This window comes from Acinonyx jubatus, chromosome D3 (assembly GCF_027475565.1).
Source record: "Acinonyx jubatus isolate Ajub_Pintada_27869175 chromosome D3, VMU_Ajub_asm_v1.0, whole genome shotgun sequence".
Taxonomy (NCBI): Eukaryota; Metazoa; Chordata; class Mammalia; order Carnivora; family Felidae; genus Acinonyx; species Acinonyx jubatus.
Window position 1 is genome coordinate 39362588 of NC_069392.1, and position 23791 is coordinate 39386378.

At 39.8% G+C, this 23791-nt stretch overlaps 1 long non-coding RNA gene across 3 annotated transcripts in view; it reads left to right on the forward strand.

The window, feature by feature from the left end:
* The window catches only part of LOC113602200 (uncharacterized), a 134089-nt gene that overhangs the window by 35323 nt on the left and 74975 nt on the right, over positions 1 to 23791 (forward strand). For 2 of the 3 annotated variants that reach the window (XR_003423577.2, XR_003423576.2), the window contains exons 3-5: positions 8588 to 8720; positions 9338 to 9604; positions 15392 to 15482. This is a non-coding gene — a long non-coding RNA (uncharacterized LOC113602200). Of the gene's footprint in view, positions 1 to 8587; positions 8721 to 9337; positions 9605 to 15391; positions 15483 to 16215; positions 18955 to 23791 lie in introns of those variants that run through there. The other variant, XR_008291730.1, reaches the window with a different exon arrangement.

The following is a 23791-nucleotide window of genomic DNA, read 5'->3' on the forward strand; positions in this document are numbered from 1 at the left end:
TACCAAAGATTAAGACGGGGTATTTCACAAATGCAAATAAATACAGGATGATTTTGATGATTAAGGTACCTACTGTATTCTTTATAAAAGGGAATGTCTACGGAATTTTAATTCCCCTGGCTGGAACAATGATCTCTCTAGACTATAGCACAGGGCCCCTTTCAGGTGTCTAAAATTATCAAGAGGGACAAAGTCATAGTTGCAAAAGGGCACACATTTACATGTGCCTTGCATAAATCATTTTGCTCATGCTGCAGTTCTGTTACTTCTGTGGTTTCATTTCCCTTAACTTACTATCGATCACCAACCCCCTTCTTCCAGAGTGACAGTTTTAATGTGAGGCAATATCATTTTCTGGTTATCCAAGTTGTTCTTCTAAGATTCCAGACATATGGAAGTTCATCCGTTTAGCAAAAGTAACCCGACTCCTCCCCAGGCCCTCCAGCTTTTCAACTGAGGAGTGCGAACATTTCTATTTAAAACGTACATGCTCAGCCTGAAGCTCCTAGCCTGCTTGTAGGCAAGTCCACTTTCCTCCCCAGCTATTTCTGAGTATCCGTGGGGTGGGTGAGGGTTGCTTATCCTTTCCACATTCCACTCTGGTCATCACTTCTCACCTCCCTCCCACCACCCTCTGGGCTTCTTTGTCATTCATCTCTGCCATTTCACAAACATTTCTCCACAACTTGCCCCTCTCTCTGATCTGACCTCTTCCCCTCTTACACCATGTGCAGAGCCCTTTCTCATATTTCTCAAAGGATGTAGAGCACGGAGGCCATGTTAAACAAACTTTATCAAGGCTTGAAAATAACACAAAGGAACTATTTTACAGGAAAAGGAAACTGAAGCCAGGATTACCTATTACTGTCAGTAGCATCCATTGGCCACACCCTTCAGTTGGGGTTTCCTTGGGCCATCTGTTCCATATCCGCCCCCCCCCCAAGATCCCCACCCCCAGCCCACCTCTCTGTTGCCTGAGCCCACTTCCTCCTTTTCAGTTGCCCCACCTCCACCACCTTCAGGTAAAGGAAACAAATCTAATAACTAAGAAAAAAGAGAGAAAGAAAGAAAGAAAGAAAGAGAAAGAAAGAAAGAAAAGAAAGAGAAAAAAAGCTGTTCTCCAAATGAAGACCCCCTGCCCTTCTCTTACATCCTTGAAAGGCACATTAATAACAGCATTACATTCTCAAACAGCACCTACCAACCCATCCCAGTCTGAACCACAAGCATTGGGATTACTCAACTGCTAGCTCTCCCTGAGAACAATGGACAGAAAGGACTCATGAAAGGTCCCTCCTGGAACAAAATAAAGGTCTCTTTCAAGCTTTTGTGCAGAATGCAGACACTGCTCCAGTTTTACATCAGCACTTTAAAATTCTTCCTGCTACCAATATGTGTCAACACTACCTACTGAAGATCTATTATGGGTTAGGTACTACCATGTTAGTGACGTGAGAGGTTCCAAAGAATAGGGACTTTCCCTGGCCTCCAGAGCTTCCATCAGTGGGACCACTCACTGAAAATGGATTCCAGTCCTGGTTCAGTCGTGTGTTAGCCGTGTGTCCTCGGATAAGTCACCTGAACTCTCAGAACTTTTGTAATCTCCACCTTTCGAATGGGGAGGAAAATACTAGCCTCCGATATGCTTTCAGGGTTTTGCAGGAAGTGAGAATATAAGAAAGTAAGCACTTATAAAATTGTATGCAAATGCACACTGTTATGATTACTAAGTCTCAATCTATCCTAAGAGATTCTTAGGATGAGCAGTTGTCCTGTGGAAAGTAGTTTTTGTGGATTCTGGGGTGTTTCTGGAAGCTGGTTGGAAGCTGGAAGGAAGAAAGAGACACCTTTGAACACAGTCATATATAATATCCAAAGTTATTATGCCAGGGTCCCAGTGTATGGAGGTATTAAAAATAAAATAACAATTAAACAATTCTTTAAATGAGATACAATAATAATTAAACTCCAAAAGGAAGCCCAAGGAGTGAGCTCTGTAGGTGAGCACCGAGCATAAAAATTGGAGCTCCAGTCTCCTGGGTGCAAAACCTTCCAATATCAGCAAGACTTCGATGGAGATACTGAAATTTTCTTTGCCTCTATTTCCTCATTTGTAAAAAAAAAAAAAAAAGGTGCCATTACAGCTCCCATTTCATAGTATTTCTGTGAGGATTAATTAAGCTAATACGTGTAAGGCCTGTAGAAGTTTACATGAGAAATGGCATAACACAACAAATGTTAACCACTGTTATATCTGGATAGTTTAATGATGGTTTGCCCCAGATTTGAGACTTTTCTTTTTTTTTTTTTTAATGTTTACTTATTTTTGAGAGAGAGAGACAGAGTGCAAGCAGGGAAGGGCAGAGAGAGAAAGGGAGTTACAGAATCCGAAGCAGGCTCCAGGCTCTGAGCTGTCAGCACAGAGCCCGATGCGGGGCTCCAACCCGCGAACCATGAGATCATAACCTGAGCCGAAGTCAGATGCTTAACTGACTGAGCCACCCAGGCACCCCTGAGGAGACTTTACTACTTAAGGTCAGAATGCTTAACTGAAACCTTTGAGTGTGATGATTGTATTTTATTTGTTTATTATTGTTGTTTTAAGTAAGCTCAGTACCCAGTGTGGGGCTTGAACTCACAACCCCAAGATCAAGAGTCACACGCTCTACTGACTGAACCAGGCTGGCACCCCTATGATTGTACTTTATGTGTCTGCTAGTGAATGATATGAACTAACCCCAATAATCCTTCCCTTCTCATTCTACCTTGCAAGGTCCTTCAGCGTAAGCCGTTGTACATCTATTGATTACTGTTGGACAGCTATAAAACGTCTCAGTTTTTATTCACTCTCTCCTCATTTGTGCACCAGATATCATGCTGTCACTGTGGCTCTCTTTGTAACAGTATTCCTCTTGTGTCTCCAGAGACAGGGCTGAGAAAGAAGTAGAATTGTCTTAGAAACAAAGCTTTCATTGAATATTCTCAAATGCTGTGTATGTATGTGTGTGCGCATGTATGTGTGTTCTCTGTTGTTTTGTTGACTCATATCCAGCTGGTGGTCAGCTTTTCTTCCTAGACTTTCTTCCTTGGTTCCATCTGACCAATGCTTTCCCGGTTTGTGTGTTTATGGAATTTATTCGTTCCTTATCCACAAAAATCTACCTCTGTAACCTCAAAATGTATGTGGGTGTGCCTGTCAGGGACGAACAGTAGAGCGTTGTGTCTTGGAGCCAACCTATACTCCGTACGAGATCCCAGGACAAGAGCATTTACTCTGGGCCAAATGTCATTTACAAATACAAAAAGCTGGTCCCTTAGTTGAATGACCTCCAGACTCTCTGGGGTGAGGAAATGGGCAAGGTTGGTAGGCAGTTTCAGGTTGAACCTGTTTGGTTTCTTTTCGCTGTGGCAAGGTGACCACGGTTTAGGGTTTTGCTTTCCCTGCTCTGGAGTTTGAGAGCTTCCCTGGTGAACTTGGAGGTGAATGAGGTAACTGTCTCACTTTATCCTAACAGGGGCTGCTTTGTAACCCAGACAGCCAGTCTAGTATTCTAGCGAGCCAGGGGCATGTTCTCAAAGAGACACACGTACTCGCGAGAGCATCACCTTCCCTGTGCCAAAGTACCTGGTGAGCTTCAGAATCGTAAATCAGCCGTGTGCAATGCCAACAAAGGGAACTAACCTGTGACTCAGTATTTTTAACAGAATGCAAGAACCTGCAATGTGTTTGTCTGCTCTGGGATCATCTGGAACCCTCTTTCACAACACTGGTGCTGAGAAGCATATGCTTTCTTGCCTTCCTTTCCTGTTTCTAGAACTCCTTTGATTGGCATTTTCCAGGACTACACCCCCCCTCCCTTCCTTTCTTCTTGTCTTTAGTTTTAACTTTATAGCTCCCTTTTTAAAATGCACATTATGTTCATACAATATGTGGTGTATTTAGAAATTTTATCCTGCTTTTCTTTAAACTTAGTGTATTTTGAGCACTTCCCCCATGAAATTAAACTTTTTTGGAAACATAACTCTTGATGATTATACAATATGAGAACTTATGTACTATGATTCTTTAACTGTTATTTTTTTTTTTTTTGACATTTGGACTGTCACTTTTCAATATTGCATTTAATTCAGATGTTGGCTAGCTCTTTTATCTGTGTGGGATGACTCCGGGCAAGTCCCCTGCTAACTATGACACAAAATTTTAAAAAGTCATATTAATTGATAAATTAATAAAAGTGTGCCATTCAGGTAGGTCTGCTGTAGGGAAGAAAAATATTTTTCCCCTATCCATCTTAGTTTTAGTGGCTGGGCCCTGCAAATCAGACTGACAAATTGATTAACAAGAGAAAAATGGAGGTTTACTAACGTGTGCATTGTACACGTGGGAGTACTCTGTGATGAGTAACTCAAAGAGAATTTATTTAGCATTTAAAAAAAATTTTTTTAATGTTTATTTATTTTTAAGAGACAGAGAGAGACAGAGTGAAAATGGCAGAGGGGCAGAGAGAGAGGGAGACACAGAATCCGAAACAGGCTCCAGGCTCTGAGCTGTCAGCACAGAGCTGGATGCTGGGCTCGAACCCACGAACTGTGAGATCATCACCTGAGCGGAAGTCAGAGGCTTAACTGACTGAGCCACCCAGGTGCCCCTATTTAGCATTTTAAAAAATATTTATTCATTTTTGAGAGAGAATGGGGGTGGGGCAGAGAGAGAGAACCCCAGGCAGGCTCTGCGCTTTCAGTAAGGAGCCTGACATGGGGCTCGAACCCACAAACCATGAGATCACGACCTGAGCTGAAATCAAGAGTTTGATGCCTAACCAGCTGAGCCACCCAGGCGCCCCCTTATGTAACATCTTAATAATAATTCTGTAGAATAATTTTGTGGAAATGTGACAAGACAAAAGAAAATGACTCTGAGCTCCTAGTGGTGGCAAATTGCAAGAAAGCAAATAAATCAGGAAACTAAGGAAGATAAAGGCTAGTTAATAAAGTTTGTTATGTAGATTCCTCTGGCATCATCTCCAGGCTGATAAGGGCCTAGGGTTGTCTCTGGGGGTTAATTTCTCTCCTCTCTGGTAGAGATGGGAAGGAGGGGAGCGCCTTTACAAACTGATGCCTTGCTTTTTGGCAAATGGGGGGAAAGCAGAGAGCTTTTTGTGTATCTCTTTGTTCTCAGTGGTGCTCAGCTCAAGATAATCCTTATGCCAAGTGGCACATTTTAGGGCACGTCCTACTACACTTCACTGTGCTTAATGCCAGTCATCTTCACTAGTGTGGGATCCTCTTCTAAGGAGACTTCTGCCTCTGAGGGCCAAACTTAACCGTTCTTATCTGAACCCATGAACCCTCCTGTACCAGTCACAACTGACAGAACCAGGTGGACATCGAGCCAAGTGCAGGCCAGAGGCAATGGTATGGGCCAGTGGGAGAGGACAGCTGGGTCAAACTGAGAAGCCATGAGAGCAGGAAGCAGTTACCTGAGGGAGGTAAAGGTGAGAAGATGCAGAGAGAGAAGTGATGAGGGAGAAAACACAGTGGGAGACAGAGAGCCTGGAGATTTGAGTTTCAAACCTGGTTCAGCCTCTTGACCTTGAGGAATTTACTTAACTCCTTCAAACCTCACTGTTCTCACCTGTAAATGGAGATAATCACACTTAGCTCATAGGCTTTGGGGGAGGATTAGAGATAGTGTTTATAGAGGGTATATGACAGAATAGGACCTCACCAAATGGTAGCTATTACTAAGCATAAAACTATCTTTTAGAAAGGAAATAAATACAGTAGCATCTCCTAAAATCATCACTTATAATAAAGAATAAACTATATGGAGGAAGTAAAGAGTTTATACAACACAATAGCTAGATTTTAAGTTCTTAAAACATAGCCTGTTTTAATGACATGTTTATAGTCGGTACTTAGCACAGTGCCTGACAAATCTTAAGTGTTCAGTGAATGCGTATTGCCTTTAGCAAATAGCTTCAAAGCAAGATTTTTCTTGGACTCCAGTACCACTCAGATACCCAGTTGACTGAGCATTTTTACTGATTTAATCACCCTGCCATGACTTGCCTCATGTAACTCACTGAGCCCCTTGCATGAGGAATCACTGCTACAATTCGTTTCACTCTGAGAGGCTGGGGTTTATTAGGTCATTTTCTTTCCTTCAGTCTATTCCCCTTTCCTTTTCATTCTCATTTGCTCTGTAGTTTCTACCATGTTTCACAAGCTACAAACAAAAGACCTTTCATAAAAGTAACTTCCTACTGTAACTTCTCCCCCCGAAATCTGCTGAGAAGACAAAAAACAATCACAAAAGAGATGAAAACACAAGCCAGGCTAGTTCCCCAAATCTTTAATAGGATACTAATATTGATATTAGGTGAAAAGTTTCCCCAAGGTCCTGGAAGTAACCCTTCACTCAAGGAAGGATGAGCCAGGGAGGGAGAGGGAACATTTCCATATCAAAGAGTGTGAGGTATGTAAACACCTGCTGTTTTTGTCTTCTCAGAGCCACAACACTCGCTACTCCAGGGAGCTGGTCTTCCCAGAGCCCATAGGATTCCCATGGGAATGATGATGGGGGTAGGCATTCCATCCAATCACAACTCCCCAGCCATGTTAACGCAATGAGATTGGGCACTGACCCAAGCAAATCCAATCTTATTTATTTCAAGGGATTTGATATATGAAATATTGGGAAAGAGAGGGAGTCTCTCATTTTTATACCATGAATTATATGGTTATACATATGATTGTTACTACCAGGAGTCATATTTTCTACACGTAGAATGCATTTATTTGTATCAGAAGAGAATTAGGTCACATAGGGGAACAGAGGAAAAAAAAAAAGCAGAGACAAACATAACCTGAGAGGAAAAGTGGGAAATATAATCTTGATGACATCATTTAAACACCTGAATGCAGCTGTGACTAAACCCTTTGTTTGGGAGAGTGGATCCTAAGAGTAGAAAATGAGTGCTAACGTCCCCACCTCCACCCACTTCTGGCTCCAGTCTTGGTAAGCTGGTAAAAATGTCTTATTAAAGAAAGAGGGAAGTTACTGTGCACAAATACAAGGAAGGAGGGGATGAGGAGCAGAAGTGGGAAAAGAATAATGAGAGAAGAAGATGATAGGAACCCTTCCTTACAGCTTTTCAAATTTTAACCAGATTCAAGGAAAGGTCATTAAATATCAATGTCAGTCCATTTCTGGGAGAAATTTTTTTTTAATTTTTTTAAAAAGGGTATGTAGTTTTGTATGCTCATAGTTTTGTATCTATGACATATGGAGAAAGAGAGATACAGGATTTAGTTGATATTGTGAAGTCTTTGATCTTTTATAGGTCCTGAAGTTGACTGGGGATTAAACCAGTTATTTAGATCTTCAAAGGGCCAAGAGGCCTTAGCTAACATCTGAATTATAGATATGAAAAGAAAGAGGAAGATTCAAGACACACATAATAAGTGTTCCTAGGGAAGAGAGCCATATATATATATATTCACAGTTGATAAAAGAAGATTCTCCTGAAAGAAGAAATCTAAATCTTCAGGTTAAAACAAGACATCAAGGAGTGGCTGAGTGGCTCAGTCAGTTGAGTGTCGGACTTCGGCTCAAGTCATGATCTCATGGTCCATGAGTTCGAGCCCCACATTGGGCTCACTGCTGTCAATGCAGAGCCCGCTTTGGATCTTCTGTCTTTCTCTCTCTGCCCCTCTCCTGCTTGCCACATGTGCACACGTGTGCGCCCTCTCTCTCAAAAATAAATAAGCATTAAAAAAGAATACATCAAGAAAACAGTGACAAGATCAAGACAAGATCAAAAAGTGATCAAGGTCGAGACATATCCTGACGAATTTCAAGTATGAAAAACGTGTTACAAGCATCCAGGAAAGACTTGTCACCTTTAAAGAAAAATAATATATATCAGGCAAGCCTTGGATGTCTATCCACAGAGACACTAGAAACAAGGTAATGGAGCAGTGTTGCAAAGAAAAAAATATGATACAGAATTCTTAGCCTAGCCAGGATATCTTCCAAATGTAAAGCCTTGAGAAACACAATCTTAAATATGTAAGAGCTTTGTAAATTTTAGTATTAATAAAATGTTTCTGAAAAATCTACTTAAAAATAACCCTGCTATTTGAGAGAATAATCAAATTTAGAATTTATAAGTTAAGAAGCTACAATGGAGATAGATTAGCAATAAATACTGTAGTCTACTAAACAGAATTAAATAGTTTAAAACTGTGGTACCCATTGCTCCTGAATATTGTGATTATGGCTTCTGAAAGAAATATGTTTTTATTATTTTATTTTATTATTTTTAAAAATATTTATTTAAGTAATCTCTACACCAATGTGGGGCTCAAATTCATGACCTCGAGATCAAGAGTCGCACACTCTTCTGACGGAATTAGTCAAGTGCCCCTGTTTTTATTATTTTACACAATGAAAATATAAGAATAATTTGGCAATAATAGATGGAGATAAAAAAAAAATCCCAGAATATGCCAACTAAAAGCAAAACATTTGTAGCTGGTTCACGGTGATAGACTAAACAGACATGTTCCCCTTCCTCCCCAGGATCCTCTGAGAAGGTGGAAAAGAAGCCGAAAGACAATTCAATGGCAAGAGTGCTGGAAAGTGGAGAAAGAGCATAGACCACAAAGTTGAAGTATTCATGGAAGACAGAAGAGTTTGCAGGGACAAAAAAAAAGTAAGTAATACCACAACCCCAAATATCAGAAGTAAGAGAGATTTTTCCCTGGGGAAGCATCTGGAGAGGCTCTACGCTCAGAGACAAGAGATCTAGCACAGTGGGGACACCTGGGTGGCCCAGTCAATTAAGCAACCGCCTTCTGCTCAGGTCACAATCTCATGGTTCATGGGTTTGAGCCCCGCATTGGGGACTGTGCTGACAGTGCAGAGCCTGCTTCAGATCTTCTGTCTCCCTCTCTCTCTGCCCCAACCCTGTTCTCTCTCTCTCTCCCCAAAATAAATAAACATTAAAAATAAAATTAAAGGGGCGCCTGGGTGACTAGGTTGAGCGTCAGACTTTGGCTCAGGTCGTGATCTCAAGCTCCTGGGTTCAGGGCCCGTGTCGGACTCTGTGCTGACAGCTCAGAGCCTGGAACTTGCTTCAGATTCTGTGTCTCCCTCTCTCTCTGCCCCTCCTCTGCTTGCACTCTGTCTCTCTCTCTTTCAAATATAAAATAAACATTAAAAAAATTTTTTTAATTAAAAAAACACCCAGCACACTTGGAGAGGGGGTGACATCAGGCCAGGTCTAGCCTTTGAGGGGACTGGCAGCTTCTATTTCCTTTCCTCTTGGAGCTCTTGGAACCCAGCTACCCCTCCGAACCCAGAGACCGCTCTGTAAAAAGCACAGGCCACGTGGGAAGGCCACCTGAAGGTGCTACAGTCAACAGACCCAGCTAAACTTCCAGCCCCCAGCAAGCGCCCAAGAGTGAGCCATCTGAATGACACAGCCCTCGGGGAAAGCTCAGAGGAATCCGAGTCAGATCACCTCTCACAGAGCAGAAGCCTGACCCAGCAGAGCCCAGTCAACCCACAGAATCACTGGAAATTGTACAACCGTATGTAAGTGTTGAAAATACTGATAATGAAAGAGAATACTATAATGAATACATATTGAGAGCTGAAAAGGGAAGGAGACTTAAAAGATATGGAAGGAATCAAGACAGCAATATACTTTAAAGTGTTAATTATAACCACCAGAAAAACAAACCCAGAAAATCTTAAGTTATTTCTGGAAAGTGGGACTACGGGTAGGAAAAATTCAGAAAGTAGTTTATATTTTTTATTATACACTCTTCTTTGTTTTTCTTTTTTTTTCTTTGCCATGTAAGTCTACTTCCTTATGATTATTATTTTTTAATTTTTTAAATGTCTTTATTTTATTTTTGAGAGAGACAGAGCACTAGTCGGGGAGTGGCAGAGAGAGAGAGAGAGGGGGTGACACAGAATCTGAAGCAGGCTCCAGGCTCTGAGCTGTCTGTCTGCACAGAGCCTGACGCGGGGCTCGAGCTCACAGACTGTGGGATCATGACCTGAGCTGAAGTTGGATGCTTAACTCACTGAGCCACGCAGGCGCCCCTACTTCCTTATTATTTTTAAGAAACCTAGCTAGAAAGTTATATTTAATGCATAAAAATAAAGGAAAGAAATAGAACAAAATAGTTTCTTCCTTTTAAAAATTTTATCAATTTATATTATTATATATAATAAATATAAATAAGTATAATATAAAAATATTTTAAAAATCAATTTATATGTATAAAGACTGATTAGGTGAAAATACAAAACCCAACCACCTGTACACTGAAAATAAAAGATGTCAGAAAGACTAAAAATGAAAGAAGGAACAAAAGTGTAGTCAGCCAATTCAAGAAAAAGAAAGTAATGGCGAGATGTTTAAGGCAAAAAGAAATACGTAACACAAAGAGGTTCACTTAGTAATAATTAAAGATATTTATGCACAATTAATAAGTAAACATCATGGAACTTTATACAACACATAAAGCATCAAAATATATGAAACACAAACTTCAAGAGGTAGAATAAGAAGCAACAAAAATATAAAAACTGAACAATTAACACCCTTTTCTCAGATAGTATTAAGAAAAACTAAGAGAGGATAAAATAATGACTAAAAGGTTAAATAGGTATGTGTTAAAGACTACGAGGGGCTCCTGGGTGGCTTAGTCAGTTAAGCGTCTGACTCTTGGTTTCAGCTCAGGTCACAGTCTCATGGTTTGTGACATCAAGAGCCCCGTGTCGAGATCTGCACTGACACTGTGTGGCCTACTTGGGATTCTCTCTCTCTCTCTCTCTCTCTCTGTCTCTCTCTCTCTCTCTCTCTCTTTCCATCCCTCCCCGACTCATGCACACACACGCGCTCTCTCTCAAAATATATAAATAAACATTTAAAAAAAAGATTATGAAAAAATAGAAGAAACTTTTCTTGCTCTTAACAAGAGTTTAGGGAAAGGGGCAAGGAGATGATAAACTTTGCATTTATACATCTTTAGTATATTGTCATACTTCATATAGCAAACATTTATACATTATTGTTGAAATATGAAAAACATCAAATAGAGAAAATTTAGAACAGTTTATAAACCTGGGTACATTTTCAAACACATTTTCTTTGAAAACATTAAGAAATTATTACTGTGGTTTACTGTAAATATTGCACAAAGAACACCTCAAAAATATCCCCAAAGAAGAGAGTATGGCCTGCCTTTTTCTTCTGACAGCAATATAATTTAAAAAATGTAATAAAAAAGATAATTAGCAATAAAAGTGACTGGGCAAAGCAAAGCTCAACAGATTGGAAATTTTATGATGATCAGTAGAAAAGAATAAAATAGTAGTAATAATAATGATAATAATGGAAATAGTAATAATACAGATCAAAACACATGAGGCAAAATATACCATGAGGAAACTTCATGACCTCCAATGCCTTCATTCCTTATCAAGGAAAAGGAAGAATTTTTCAATAAGTAAACAACTAAAAAAGTTGTTTAAAGAATGACAAGAATATTCCAAAGAAAGAATAGCAACGAAGCAAATGAACTAGAAAACGTGTTACATAACTAACCAGTTCTTAGAACACAAGAACTAAACAAAACCTACCCCAGGAAGTGTAATAAATGTACTTAGGCCATCATGGGAAAAATTGGGGAAAGCATAAATACACAGAAAACAAGGAAGGAGGAAAATCCAGACCGGCCCCACCCCACCTGCTAGTCTGTAACTCATGGTAAGGACTCCATTTCTTCAGGTGCTTCATTTGTGAGAGTTACAGTTCAGGAGACTCTGGAATTAACCCTTATAGATGAAAATGATGAGCAGTGAGTGGAGAGTAAAACAATAGCCATATTGATATGAAGTCCTAGGGGCAGGATGTTTCTGTGGTAGTGCTTAAGATTAAGAGACACACAGTAGTTAGTAAACTAAGAAAACCTGACTTCCAGCAACAGGTTTTGTTATGGAGAAAGACGAAATCCTCATCTGATTGGCTGTCCGTCAACCAGACGCTCAGGCACCATTTGAAATGGTGGATGAAGCTACAATTGATGTGATCAGCAGTAGACAAGAGGCATCTGCTCAAAGTCAAACAGAAAACTGTGCTACTTCTTTATTCTGGAGTATGATGTCATTATCGTATTCTTATGTTGGGAAAATATGATTTAATTCAGCCACATCTTCGTAGGTTTTCCTGAACATCACTTTTATTTCTCTATAGGAGATAAATTATCTGGTATATGTGCATAAGCAAAGTGCATTTCTTTTGGTTTTCTTTCATTAAGTTCAATGGTCACAGTAGTAAAAATCAACAAGAAAAAGAATCCATTCTAAGAAAATGCTACTTTTTCCCGTAAGTAGTGTGCTCATTCAACTTTTTATAATTTCATTAGGGTTAACAACAACATTTATATGCCTTTCTTCACAAAATAAAAATCAATGTTTTCTTTGTATCATTATTAAAACTAAGGTTTAATTCATAATCTTCTGTGTGTGTATATAGGTCTATGAAAGAAAAAAACACGTAAGGGAAATTGATTCTAGAATCTGGATAGTCGTTCCTACATATTATGGATCTTCATGTTCAAATACATTTCTAGTTTAAATTCCAAGTATTTTGGTTATTTAGAATTTAGAATTTTGGGGCACCTGCCCGGCTCAGTCGATAGGGCATGCAACTCTTGATCTTACGGTTATGAGTTCAAGCCTCATGTTGGGTGTAAAGATTACTTAAAAATAAAATCTAAAAAAAAAAATTATTTAAAATTTCATTAGTAATTATGTTAGAGTATTGGGCTCTGAAAATGTGCTCTATATATTTTCCACTCTTAAATTTTCTCAATAGTTTCTTTCTTGCCTGATAATAAATTCCACTGACACTGGAAAGGTATCCATGTGAAAGGTATAACATTCAATATGCAGCTATTGGGGTGCCCAGGTGGCTCAGTCTGTTAAGCGTCCAACTTCAGCTCAGGTCATGATCTCTCTCATGGTTTGTGGGTTTGAGCCCTGCATTGGGCTCTGTGCTGACAGCTCAGAGCCTGGAGCTGCTTCGGATTCTGTGTCTCTCTCTCTCTCTCTTTCCCTGCCCCCCCGCAACTTGCACTCTGTTTTTCTCTGAAAAATAAATGGACATTAAAAAAAATTAAAAAAAAAATTTTTTTTTTTAGTGTTTATTTATTTTTGAGACAGAGAGAGACAGCATGAACAGGGGAGGGTCAGAGAGAGAGGGAGACACAGAATCTGAAACAGGCTCCGGGCTCCGAGCTGTCCGCACAGAGCCCGATGCAGGGCTCGAACCCACGGACCGCGAGATCATGACCTGGGCTGAAGTTGGACGCTCAACCGACTGAGCCACCCAGGCGCCCCCCCAAAAAAATTTTTTTAATGCAGCTATTAAGGTACTTTGTTCATTTTATTATCGTAGCCTCCATAATCTACCTTATTTGTTTCCTGTGTGATTTATGAAAGACTGAAAAACATATTTTAAAATATCCTATGTGTCAATATTATATCTATTAATTTCTGTTTTGGTTATTATATATTTTGACACAATCTTATTCACAGTTCAAAGGAATATGAAGTATAACCTTTATTAACATATTCGACAGTGGCTTCCTTTCAGGAGTAGAACTGGGTCCATGGCCAGAGCAAATGCAGAACTACACTTTTAACTTTATAATATTCTGTATTATCTCTGCTTCCCAACCCTGTCCATGTTGTTTCTATTTTTCAAAGATAAAGAAATAAGCAAAATATAAAATAAAGTAAAATAAAACAGTCATTTGTATCTTAATGCTTTATGCTTTTACCTCTACGCTGCATGATATTGGTATGATATTTCTTGCTTTATGTATTTATTCTTTGCATAGGATTGCCTGATAAATATTTGGCCATCTTACAGTTTATATCAGAAACTATAGGATCATCCAATGTTACAAAATTTGTTACTATAGGGGCCCCTGGGTGGCTCAGTCTGTTGAGAGTCTGACGTTGGCTCAGGTCATGATCTTGCAGTTGGTGAGTTCCAGCCCCACATCACGCTTGCTGCTCTCAGCACTTAGTTGGTTCGGATCTTCTGTCCTCCTCTCTTTCTGTCCATCCCCTGCTCATATTCTCTCTCTCAAAAATAAATAAAACATTAAAAACAAATTTTAAAAAAAGGAAAGAAAATTTGTTACTATAACATTATATTGTTAAACAAGGAGGCCGTCGGATTGAAGTGGCTCTCAAGCCCTGTGGCCTGCACAAGCAAACCAAAACCTAATCCTGGAAATACTTCAAGGTACAAAATTGAAACCTAAGGACAGCCAATCACAGTCAAGTAGGCTTTCCGATATAACCAATCAATGATTTCCTTTCTTTGCCTTTGCACTGTATGTAAGTCTTTCCCTGAGCTTCCTGATGGAGCGTCCCTAGATACTTCTTGTTTGGCACTGACAGATTTGAATTGATTTTTGCTCAAATGAACTCTTAAATTTTTTTATATACCTCAAGTCATCTTTTAACAATATTAATAAGTCCAATAAGTCTTTTATATTTATTTATTTTTGAGAGAGACAGAGTGTAAGTGGGGGAGGGGGCAGAGACAGAGACAGAGACAGAATCTGAAGCAGGATCGAGACTCAGAGCTGTCAGCACAGAGAGCGACCTGGGACTCAAATCCACAAACTGCGAGATCATGACCTGAGCTGAAGTGGGACATTTAATAGACTGAGCCTCCCAGATGCCCCTAATGTTTATTTATTTCTGAGAGAGTGAGCCAGGGAGGGGCAGCGAGAGAGAGGGAGACAGAGGAACTGAAGCAGGCTCAGCACTGACAGCAGAGAGCCCAATGCAGGGTCTGAACCCATGAACTGTGAGATCATGACCTGTGCCCAAGTCGAATGCTTACCTGACTGGGCCACCCAGGCACCCCTTTATTTTTTTAAGAACGACCCCTATAGTTCTAAAAGAACCTTTTTTTTTTTTTTTTTTTTTTTTAGTAGGCTCCACACCCAATGTGGGGCTTGAACTCACAATATTCAGGTCAGCGGTTGCATGCTGTACCCACGGAGCCAGCAAGGCACTCCTCCAATACATCTTTTAAAAAGCAGTATATGCTAGAGGGCATTCAATACAATTCAGAAAACTAGGAAAAGAAAGACACTGTCTTAATCATGTTACTTTTACTCTTTTCTGTCACTTAATTTTAGGGTGTTCCTATTTACCATAGAGTTGGAGATGGATGCTGTCTTCTGATTCAGTCTGGGAATCTTTATCTTTTCATAGGAAGTTTAACCTATTTATACTCATTGGTATAACTAATATGGCGATCTTTCTGGTTATTTTCAGGCGATTCAAACAAATCTGCATTTCTGTAAATGACAAAGCCAAAAGAGATATGGAGCCCTCCTTAACTCTCCAACTCTATTCAAGATAAAAGGTATAGACTTTGCATTTCTTAAACAATGGGTTCCCTTACCTTTACTACTCTAATAATCCAGGGGGTTGTTACTTAAATATTTTTATATCAAGTGTCTTTTCCTTCAATAGCTCCATGAATACAGGTACAAAAATTCTTCATAAAATATTAGCAAAGAGAATTCAACACTTAAGAAAAGGATAATATATCATCACAAAGATATGCAAGAGTGGCTTAGCAGTCAAAAAATGAATCAGTGTAACTCACTGTATTAACAACAATGCAAAGAGGAAAAATACTGTATGAACATTTCAAAAAATGCAAAAAAGGGCACATGTTTGATCTTGTATTACAGTCCCACTAACACCTGAAGCTCTGTTTTTTGTTTGTTTTTAGTCTATTTTCTCTCTGCTGTTCAGTTGGGTAATGTCTTTTTTTTTTTTTTTAATGTTTATTTTTGAGAGAGAGAGAGAGAGAGAGAGCACAAGCAGGGGAGGGGCAGAGACAGAGGGGGACAAGAGGATCCAAAGCTGGCTCCACACTGACAGCAGATGAAGGGCTCAAACTTGTGAACTGTGAGATCATGATCTGAGCTAAAGTCAGCCACTTAACCATCTGAGCCACCCAGGTGCCCCCAGTTGGGTGATTTCTTTTGTTCTGTCTTCAAGTTCACTGAGTGTTCAGCTCATCTCCATCCTGCTATTGAGCCCTTCTGTGAGTTTTTTTTTTTCATTTTGGTTATTGTATATTTCAGCATTCCCCGGCTAAAATAACAATACAGGAAGGAAAAGATTGTAACCCGCAAGGACTAAAGGTACAGGATGGGAGGCAGACAACAGATATCCAGGAATGTTCACAATGGGGGAAACTTATAAAGGAGTTTTCACTACCTTAGCGAAAAAGCTGGGTCCGCTCCCAGTTTTTGGCACAGCAAGATGTCAAGGAGAAGTAAGATGATTCTGTCTAGAGAAACTGAGAGGATCAGGACTCATAGGCACCAGGTAAGGTCCTATAGAATACAGGTATCATATGCAGAGCCCGGGAAATGTACACCTTTTATCTTGGGAAGTGATCCCAGTGGTGGGAGGCACTGAAAAGAGTGAAATAGGGTGACAATTGCATTTTCACTGTGCTGGGAAATTGGAGTTTAATCTTGCTGCAACGTCTTTGAGGAGCCATATATAATTCACCTCAGAATTGTTCACTGGAAGGATAGAAGAAGAGAATATTCATCACTAAGCTCCCCACCCCAATGTCCAAGGTTGTCCTGTGGCATGCTACGTCTCTGTACTTCCAATTTGCATGGGTTTCCCAATGGCCAGGCAGCAACTCGCTGGTGGCTGCAGATATTGAAGCACTTATGAGCAAAAATCATGATGTATTCATAATCCTGAAGATCCCTCTGGCCTTAAAATTCCATGACCCCAGTTATATCTTCCCACTGACCATCCAACCACACCAAATGGTAACCCAGGTCAAATGTTTGCACTTTAAAACAGTTTCCTTAGGAAATCTAAAACATGGAACTTACAATGATTCCTTTTCCAATGTATTTTTACCAAAAGAATAATCTCTGGGAAGAAAATCTAATGGTGTTACTTTTCTATTTCATGTAGTCAAAAATACCTAGAGTTTGAAGTACTAGAAAATAAGTTATGAGTCTGAATATAGACTCTTACCAGACTGGGTAACAGCAAAGACAATTTAAGCAAAAACACAAATAAATGAAACATATGGTAAGGACCCTTTTAATGCAATTTCCCCAAAACTTTTTATGTTGAATGCTTTTAAACTTACAGAAAAGTTAGAAGAATATTTCTGTGTGTGTGTGTGTGTGTGTGTGTGTGTGTGTGTGTGTTTGTGTGTGTTTAAGTAATTTCTACACCCAGTGTGGGGCTCAAACTTAATGCCATCAGTCAAGATCAAGAATCTGAGTGCTGTACGGCCTGTGCCAGCCAGGCGCCCGTCCAAAACCTGCAGGGATAGCTCAAAGATCTCCCTGGTACCCATTCCCTTGATTCACGAATGCCTAACATTTGGCCACTACTGCTTCCTCTCTCTTTCTCTTTCTCCGTCTGTCTCTCTGGATCATTTCTCTGAATCATTTGAAAGTAACTCGCAGACATCACTGCACTATATTCCTAACCACTTCATCCCTAACTCCTAAGAAAAAGGACCTTTTCCTGCATATACCATGATCATATACAAGAAGTTTAACATTGGTATAATATTATCTAATAATCATTTACGATGAAAATATTCAAAATAACAGCAGTAGAGGAGGAGAAAATATCTTCTTCTACCCATCTTAGGTTCCCCAGCTGGGACCCAGTAAATTAGACTGGCCAAAGACAGATCAACAAAAGAACAAAGAGAAATTTGTTAACATGTATGCTGCTCGTGTCTGCATGGAAGCACCTACCATGAGCAGTCCAGAAGGGTGATTAAAACTCAGGCTCATGTACCATCTTAGGCTAAAAAAGGAAAAGTGGCTTTGGCTTTTGGGCAGGGAAGGCAAGTTGTGAGAAGGTTACCTTAAACTATGGTAAACTAGGGTTGTTTAGTAAGGTTTGTGATGCAGATTTAGGTCAGCACTTTCTCCTTGGATAAGAATTGGAAGAGACTTCCTCTTCTTGCTATGGGAAGGGAGAGGGATCTTTACAAATGGAAATTTCCATTTCTTTTACAGAAGGAAAACTTGTGCCTCATTTTTCAAGCTTTTCCTGCCTCTGCTATTAGCTGAAAGGATCCACCCCAATATATGCCTCTGTTGGCCTCTATTGTGACAGAGTCACAGCCAAAAATCCTATTTCCCCAATTGTTCCAAAAACACTCTTTTTTTTTTTTTAATTTTTTTTTTTTTTTAACATTTTTATTTATTTTTGAGACAGGGAGAGACAGAGCATGAACAGGGGAGGGTCAGAGAGAGGGAGACACAGAATCTGAAACAGGCTCCAGGCTCTGAGCCGTCAGCACAGAGCCCGACGTGGGGCTTGAACTCACGGACTGTGAGATCATGACCTGAGCCGAAGTCGGCCGCTTAACCGACTGAGCCACCCAGGCGCCCCCAAAAACACTCTTTATAGATTTTTTTTTTCCTCTTTTTAATCCATGACCCAATCTAACATCATGTACTGCTTTTAATGGTCATGTAGCTTTTGTTTCCCTTAATCTTGGTGTACTGCCTTTTCCCCTCCTTTTTTTTTAAAGTTTATTTATTTATTTTGAGAGAGAGCCTACATGGTACACACACAAGTGGGGGAGGGGCAAAAAGCGAGAGGGAGAGAGAGAATCCAAAGTAAGATACAACATGTAGAGTTCAGGCCTATTGTTTTATACGATGCATCAGAATTAAACTAAGATTAATCACTTCAACTGAAGTGTTGGGTGTTCAGCATCTTTTAGTGGACTCCTATGTTTTTTTGACTTGTTCCGATGCACCTTTATTTGTTTTTTAAGTTTATTTATTTATGTTGACAGAGAGCACACAAGCATGAGCAGGGGAGGGGGGGGGGGGGAATCCCAAGTAGGCTCCTCATTGTCAGCTCCGAGCCCATAGCTGGAAGTAGGGCTTGATCCCACTAACCAGGAGATGGTGACCTGAGCCGAAATCAAGAGTTGGTCACTTAACCAACTGAGCCACCCGGCGACCCTACACGCACTTAAGTGTTTAAAAAACACTTTCTTAATTGCTGCACCAATAAGATGACAGTGATCCAGGCCCACCTTTTGCTTTTCCTACTCCAAACCTGAAGTCAACCAGGGAATCCATCCCTTTCAGAGGGAATAGATTTTGGATTACTGTGTTTTAATGTGTGGCATTTGTATGCTGCAAAAAAAAAAAAAAGTAGTGCTGGATAGGCTGGAGAACTGTGATGATTTATGTCATGATCTACTTTCTCCAGCAGGTGTCAATTACATTATAGTTGCGAATTATGGAAATAATCTCTAACAATTGGTTTTAAAAAAGATTAGCGTCAGCCCTGTTAAATTAATTAAACAAGGAGGCCATTAGGCCGAGGTGGCTTTAATGCCTTAGTGGCCTACTTAAGCAAACAAAACTAACACCTGAAATACCTAAGGTTAAGAAATCAAAAACTTAAAGACAACCAATCACAAACAGCCAACTAGGCTTTAAGCTGTAGCCAATCAAATAATTTCCTTACTTTGCTTCTGTCTTTATAAAAGTCTTGTCCCAGCTCCTGTGGGTGAAAAACTCCTAAGAACTCCCAGTTTGGCACTGTCTGATTCAAATCCGTTTTTGGTCAAATAAACTTAAAATTTTTAATATGCTTCAGTTTATCTCTTAACAGCCTTAACGTCGCCTGTGTAACTTTGACAAAATACTTGCTCACGGGTTTGATATAGATTATTCAAAGTTATGAGATTCAGAGGACATATTTAAAAAACAGTTTGTATTCTGGGGTGCTTGAGTGGCTCAGTTGGTTAAGTGTTCAACTTTGGTGCAGGCCATGATCTCAAGATTTGTGAGTTCAAGTCCCGCATTGGACTCTGCTGTCAGCACACAGCCTGCTTTGGATCCTATATCTCCCTCTTTCTGCCTTCTTCCCTTTCCCTCTCAAAAATGAATAAACGTTAAAAAAAACTTTTTTTTAACGTTTATTCATTTTTGAGAGACGGAGACAGAGCATGAGTGGGGTAGGGGCTGAGAGTGAGGGAGACACAGAATCTGAGGTAGGCTACAGGCTCTGAGCTGTCAGCACAGAGCCCGATGGGGGCTGGAACTCATGGACTGTGAGATCATGACCTGAGCTGAAGTCGGAGGCTTAACTGAGCCACCCAGGTGCCCCTCAAAAATAAATAAACATTTAAAAAAATTTTTTTAAATAATTTGTATTCCAAATGAATGATCTTATTTTATGATCTTGAAATTTTCTTCTAAGTCAATGTTACATGATTTTGCAGTGAATGGCAGTGACCCCTACTGGGATTGGTCATGTAATCGTTCACTTAATTGAATGATTCATTGACTATGACACTTAGGACAATTATTTCTGCTACATTATGATATTGTCTGTGTAATGCAGTGACTGAGCTGTACCTAATGCATGAGAAATCCCTGAGTGCTGAGTCATGAGAGCAACTGTACAAACTCTTGTTTGTACATGATTTTAGTAGTCTGAATATTTAAGGAGTTAACAATAATGTTTCAGACATTTGCCCATTTGCCCAGTTTACTTTTGTCTTTCTTGGGGAAGGGGGATGGGAAGCTATTGATTTCTTACTGCATGGAGGAATTAGGAGAACACTCTACTTTAATGACATCATTGCTGGATACACATATGGCATCTTTTCAGTCTGAAAACTTTTTAAGCTTTTTAGAAGATTTGTCTCTGTTAGAGACTGATGAATCTAAGATCCCCCTCTTTTAAAATCCACTTACACTTGAAAAGGGTATGTTTTTGTTTGTTTTATGTAAAATAAACATAAAATTTATGATGTTAACCACTTTTAGTTGTGCAGTTCCTTGGCATTAAGGGCATTCACACTGTGGTGCAAAGAAGAAGGTGTGGCTTGAAGTGGTGGTCTTTGCTTGTTCGGATTCTGTCAGTCACAGGGGGAAGACTGCTAGAACATACTTTATTATGGTTTACATACAGCAAAGACAGGAGTCCAGGTACATAGCATCCCATCCTAATTGGTAGGTACTACTTTAATGTGAACAAATACTACGTATAAAATAAGGAAACTTTAAATAGAAATAACTTTTAACTGTATAAACCAACATAGAAATAGACAACACAATCTGTTTGAATCTAATACATAAATGGATAAATGATATAAACAATTCATAAAATATAATAGTGATCCTAGTAACATGAATAACAAAAGAGCAAAAACTTTTGTGTTTGTTTTTTTTTTTAACATTTGTTTATTTTTGAGCGTGAGCGGGGGAGGGGCAGAGAGACAGGGAGACACAGAATCGGAAGCAGGCTCCAGGCTCTGAGCTGTCAGCACAGAGCCCGATGTGGGGCTCAAACTCAAGAACTGTGAGATCATGACCTGAGCTGCAGTCAGACACTTAACCAGCTGAGCTACCCAGGCACCCCAACTTTTGTACTTAATTATATGTCAAGCACTGTTTCGACCAAGAAGCACTTCATTTCTATTAAGTTACTTAATCATCATAACAACCCTGTGAAGTAGACACTTGTGTATCAGAGAAGCTGTGTGGTGTTAAGAACATTGCTACTGGAACCAGAATTTATAACCTGGGCTTCAATTCTGGTCTGCTATTTACTTGCTATGTGGTCCTGGGAGAGTTCCTTCACCTCTCTGTGCCTTAGTTTCATTTTTAGAAAAATGGGGACTGTGCCAATCATAGTACCTACCTTACAGGATTGTTGGGAAGATTAAATAAATCGCTATTTATAAAACACTTGAAAACGTGAACCGGATCTGTCTGATTTCAAAGCTCTTAACCACTCCACTATGCACTATGCTGTTCTACTCGCTCAGTGCACAAATATTTACTGAAAGCAATGCTAGGCACCATGCTAGGTGCTAGGAAAGCCCCAAATCTTTCCCATCCTAAAACTTACAATAGGAAAACTTGTTCAGCCTCAACATACTCAAAAAATAAAAACGAAAACTGTTCACTGCTAAAAGCCAGTATCGACATGAGTTTACTGAGGTAATATTCTCATGTACAATAAAGGAATATGAACTTAGCACAGTTATTTTAGCAAAAAATCCAGACAATGGTATTTAAAGTCATAAAAATATTTGCATCATTTATTCCATGAACCTCAAAGAAAAAATCCAAAATGTAAAACCATATTTACAAAGGTGTTTGTTATAGTATCATTTATTAAAGGAAAAGAAAAAAAACCCAGAGAGTTTATCAACAGGGAAATTAAAAAAAAATTTTTTTTTACGATTATTTATTTTTGAGAGACAGAGCACTAGTGGGGGAGGGGCAGAGAGAGAGAGGGGGAGACACAGAATCCAAAGCAGGGTCCAGGCTCTGAGCTGTCAGCACAGAGCCCAATGCGGGGCTTGAACTCACAAACCATGAGATCACGACCTGAGCCAAAGTCAGATGCCTAACCAATTGAGCCACCCAGGCGCCCCCAACAGGGAAATTTTAAATAAATTAAAATGCAGCCACTTATAGCGGTGTCATGCAGTATAAGAAAATTCAACAGAATAATTGTGGCAGGCAGAATAGTGATTCCCCAAAGACATCCATATCCTATCCCCAGAATCTCTGACTATGATAGGTTACACATGACAAGAGGGAATGAAGGTGGCTAATCAGATGACTTTAAAATCAGGAGATTGTTTCAGATTATCCAGATGAGCCTAATGGAATCACGTGAGTTCTTAAAAATGGAAGAGGGGGACAGAAGGGTCAGTGTCAGAGATATGTTGTGAGAAATATTTGATCCGTGTAGCTGGCTTTGAAAATGGAAAAGGGGCCATCAACCAAGGAATGTGCCCAAGGAATGTGGGCAGCCTCTAGAAGCTAGAAAAGGCAAGGAATTAGATTGTCCCCTAGAGCTTCCAAAAAGGAATGTAGCCCTGCCAACCTTTTGATTTTAGCCAGTGAGACCCATTTTGGACTTCAGACCTCCAGAACTGTAAGATAATACATTTGTGTTTTTTTAAGCTACAAAATTTGTGACAATTTGTTACAATAGCAGTGAGAAATTAATATAAAAATCTTGGGTGAGAAGGCGTCTAAAATTTGCTCTGTGCTCCTAGGCTGTACCCCAACTGCCTTTTCAAAGGCAGTGCCATCATCCTTGATCTAAGCCATGAGCTTTAACAGAGGCTTGGAAGAGGGGAGATGGGGGGTGGAGGTATGGTGGGCTCCTGGCCTCCAACTGAATTTTCTGATAAACCCTCCAGTTTCCTTCCTTTAAGATAACTATCCTTAATTGGACAGATCATTTGGCTTTTCAAATTCTGGCAGGCTTCAGACAACCAAATGTACAATTTTGGATTTCCTCCTGGAAACAAAAAGGACATCTGTAAGGAAAGCTATATGATTTCTTCCCCCTTTCTTTTCAGATGGCCCTCCTTCAGTTAAATCTGTCTTACCGTAGCCCCTTTCCAAAGGCTAAAGATGTATCTAACAGCTGGAATTTTTCCTACCGATGTCACAAATTCTGCAGTCCCAGTATACAAAAATCCCGGTTTAACCAATAGTTCTCCTACTGTGAGCCAGGGATGCCCAACTTCCCAGCAGAGACCAGTGGCACCCCCAGCCTACCCCCAAACCCACCCAATTCCATATGTAATATCTGTTGCCTGACACACTCTATTCCCTAATGCCAAATTCTGTATAGATTAGGAGTCAACTA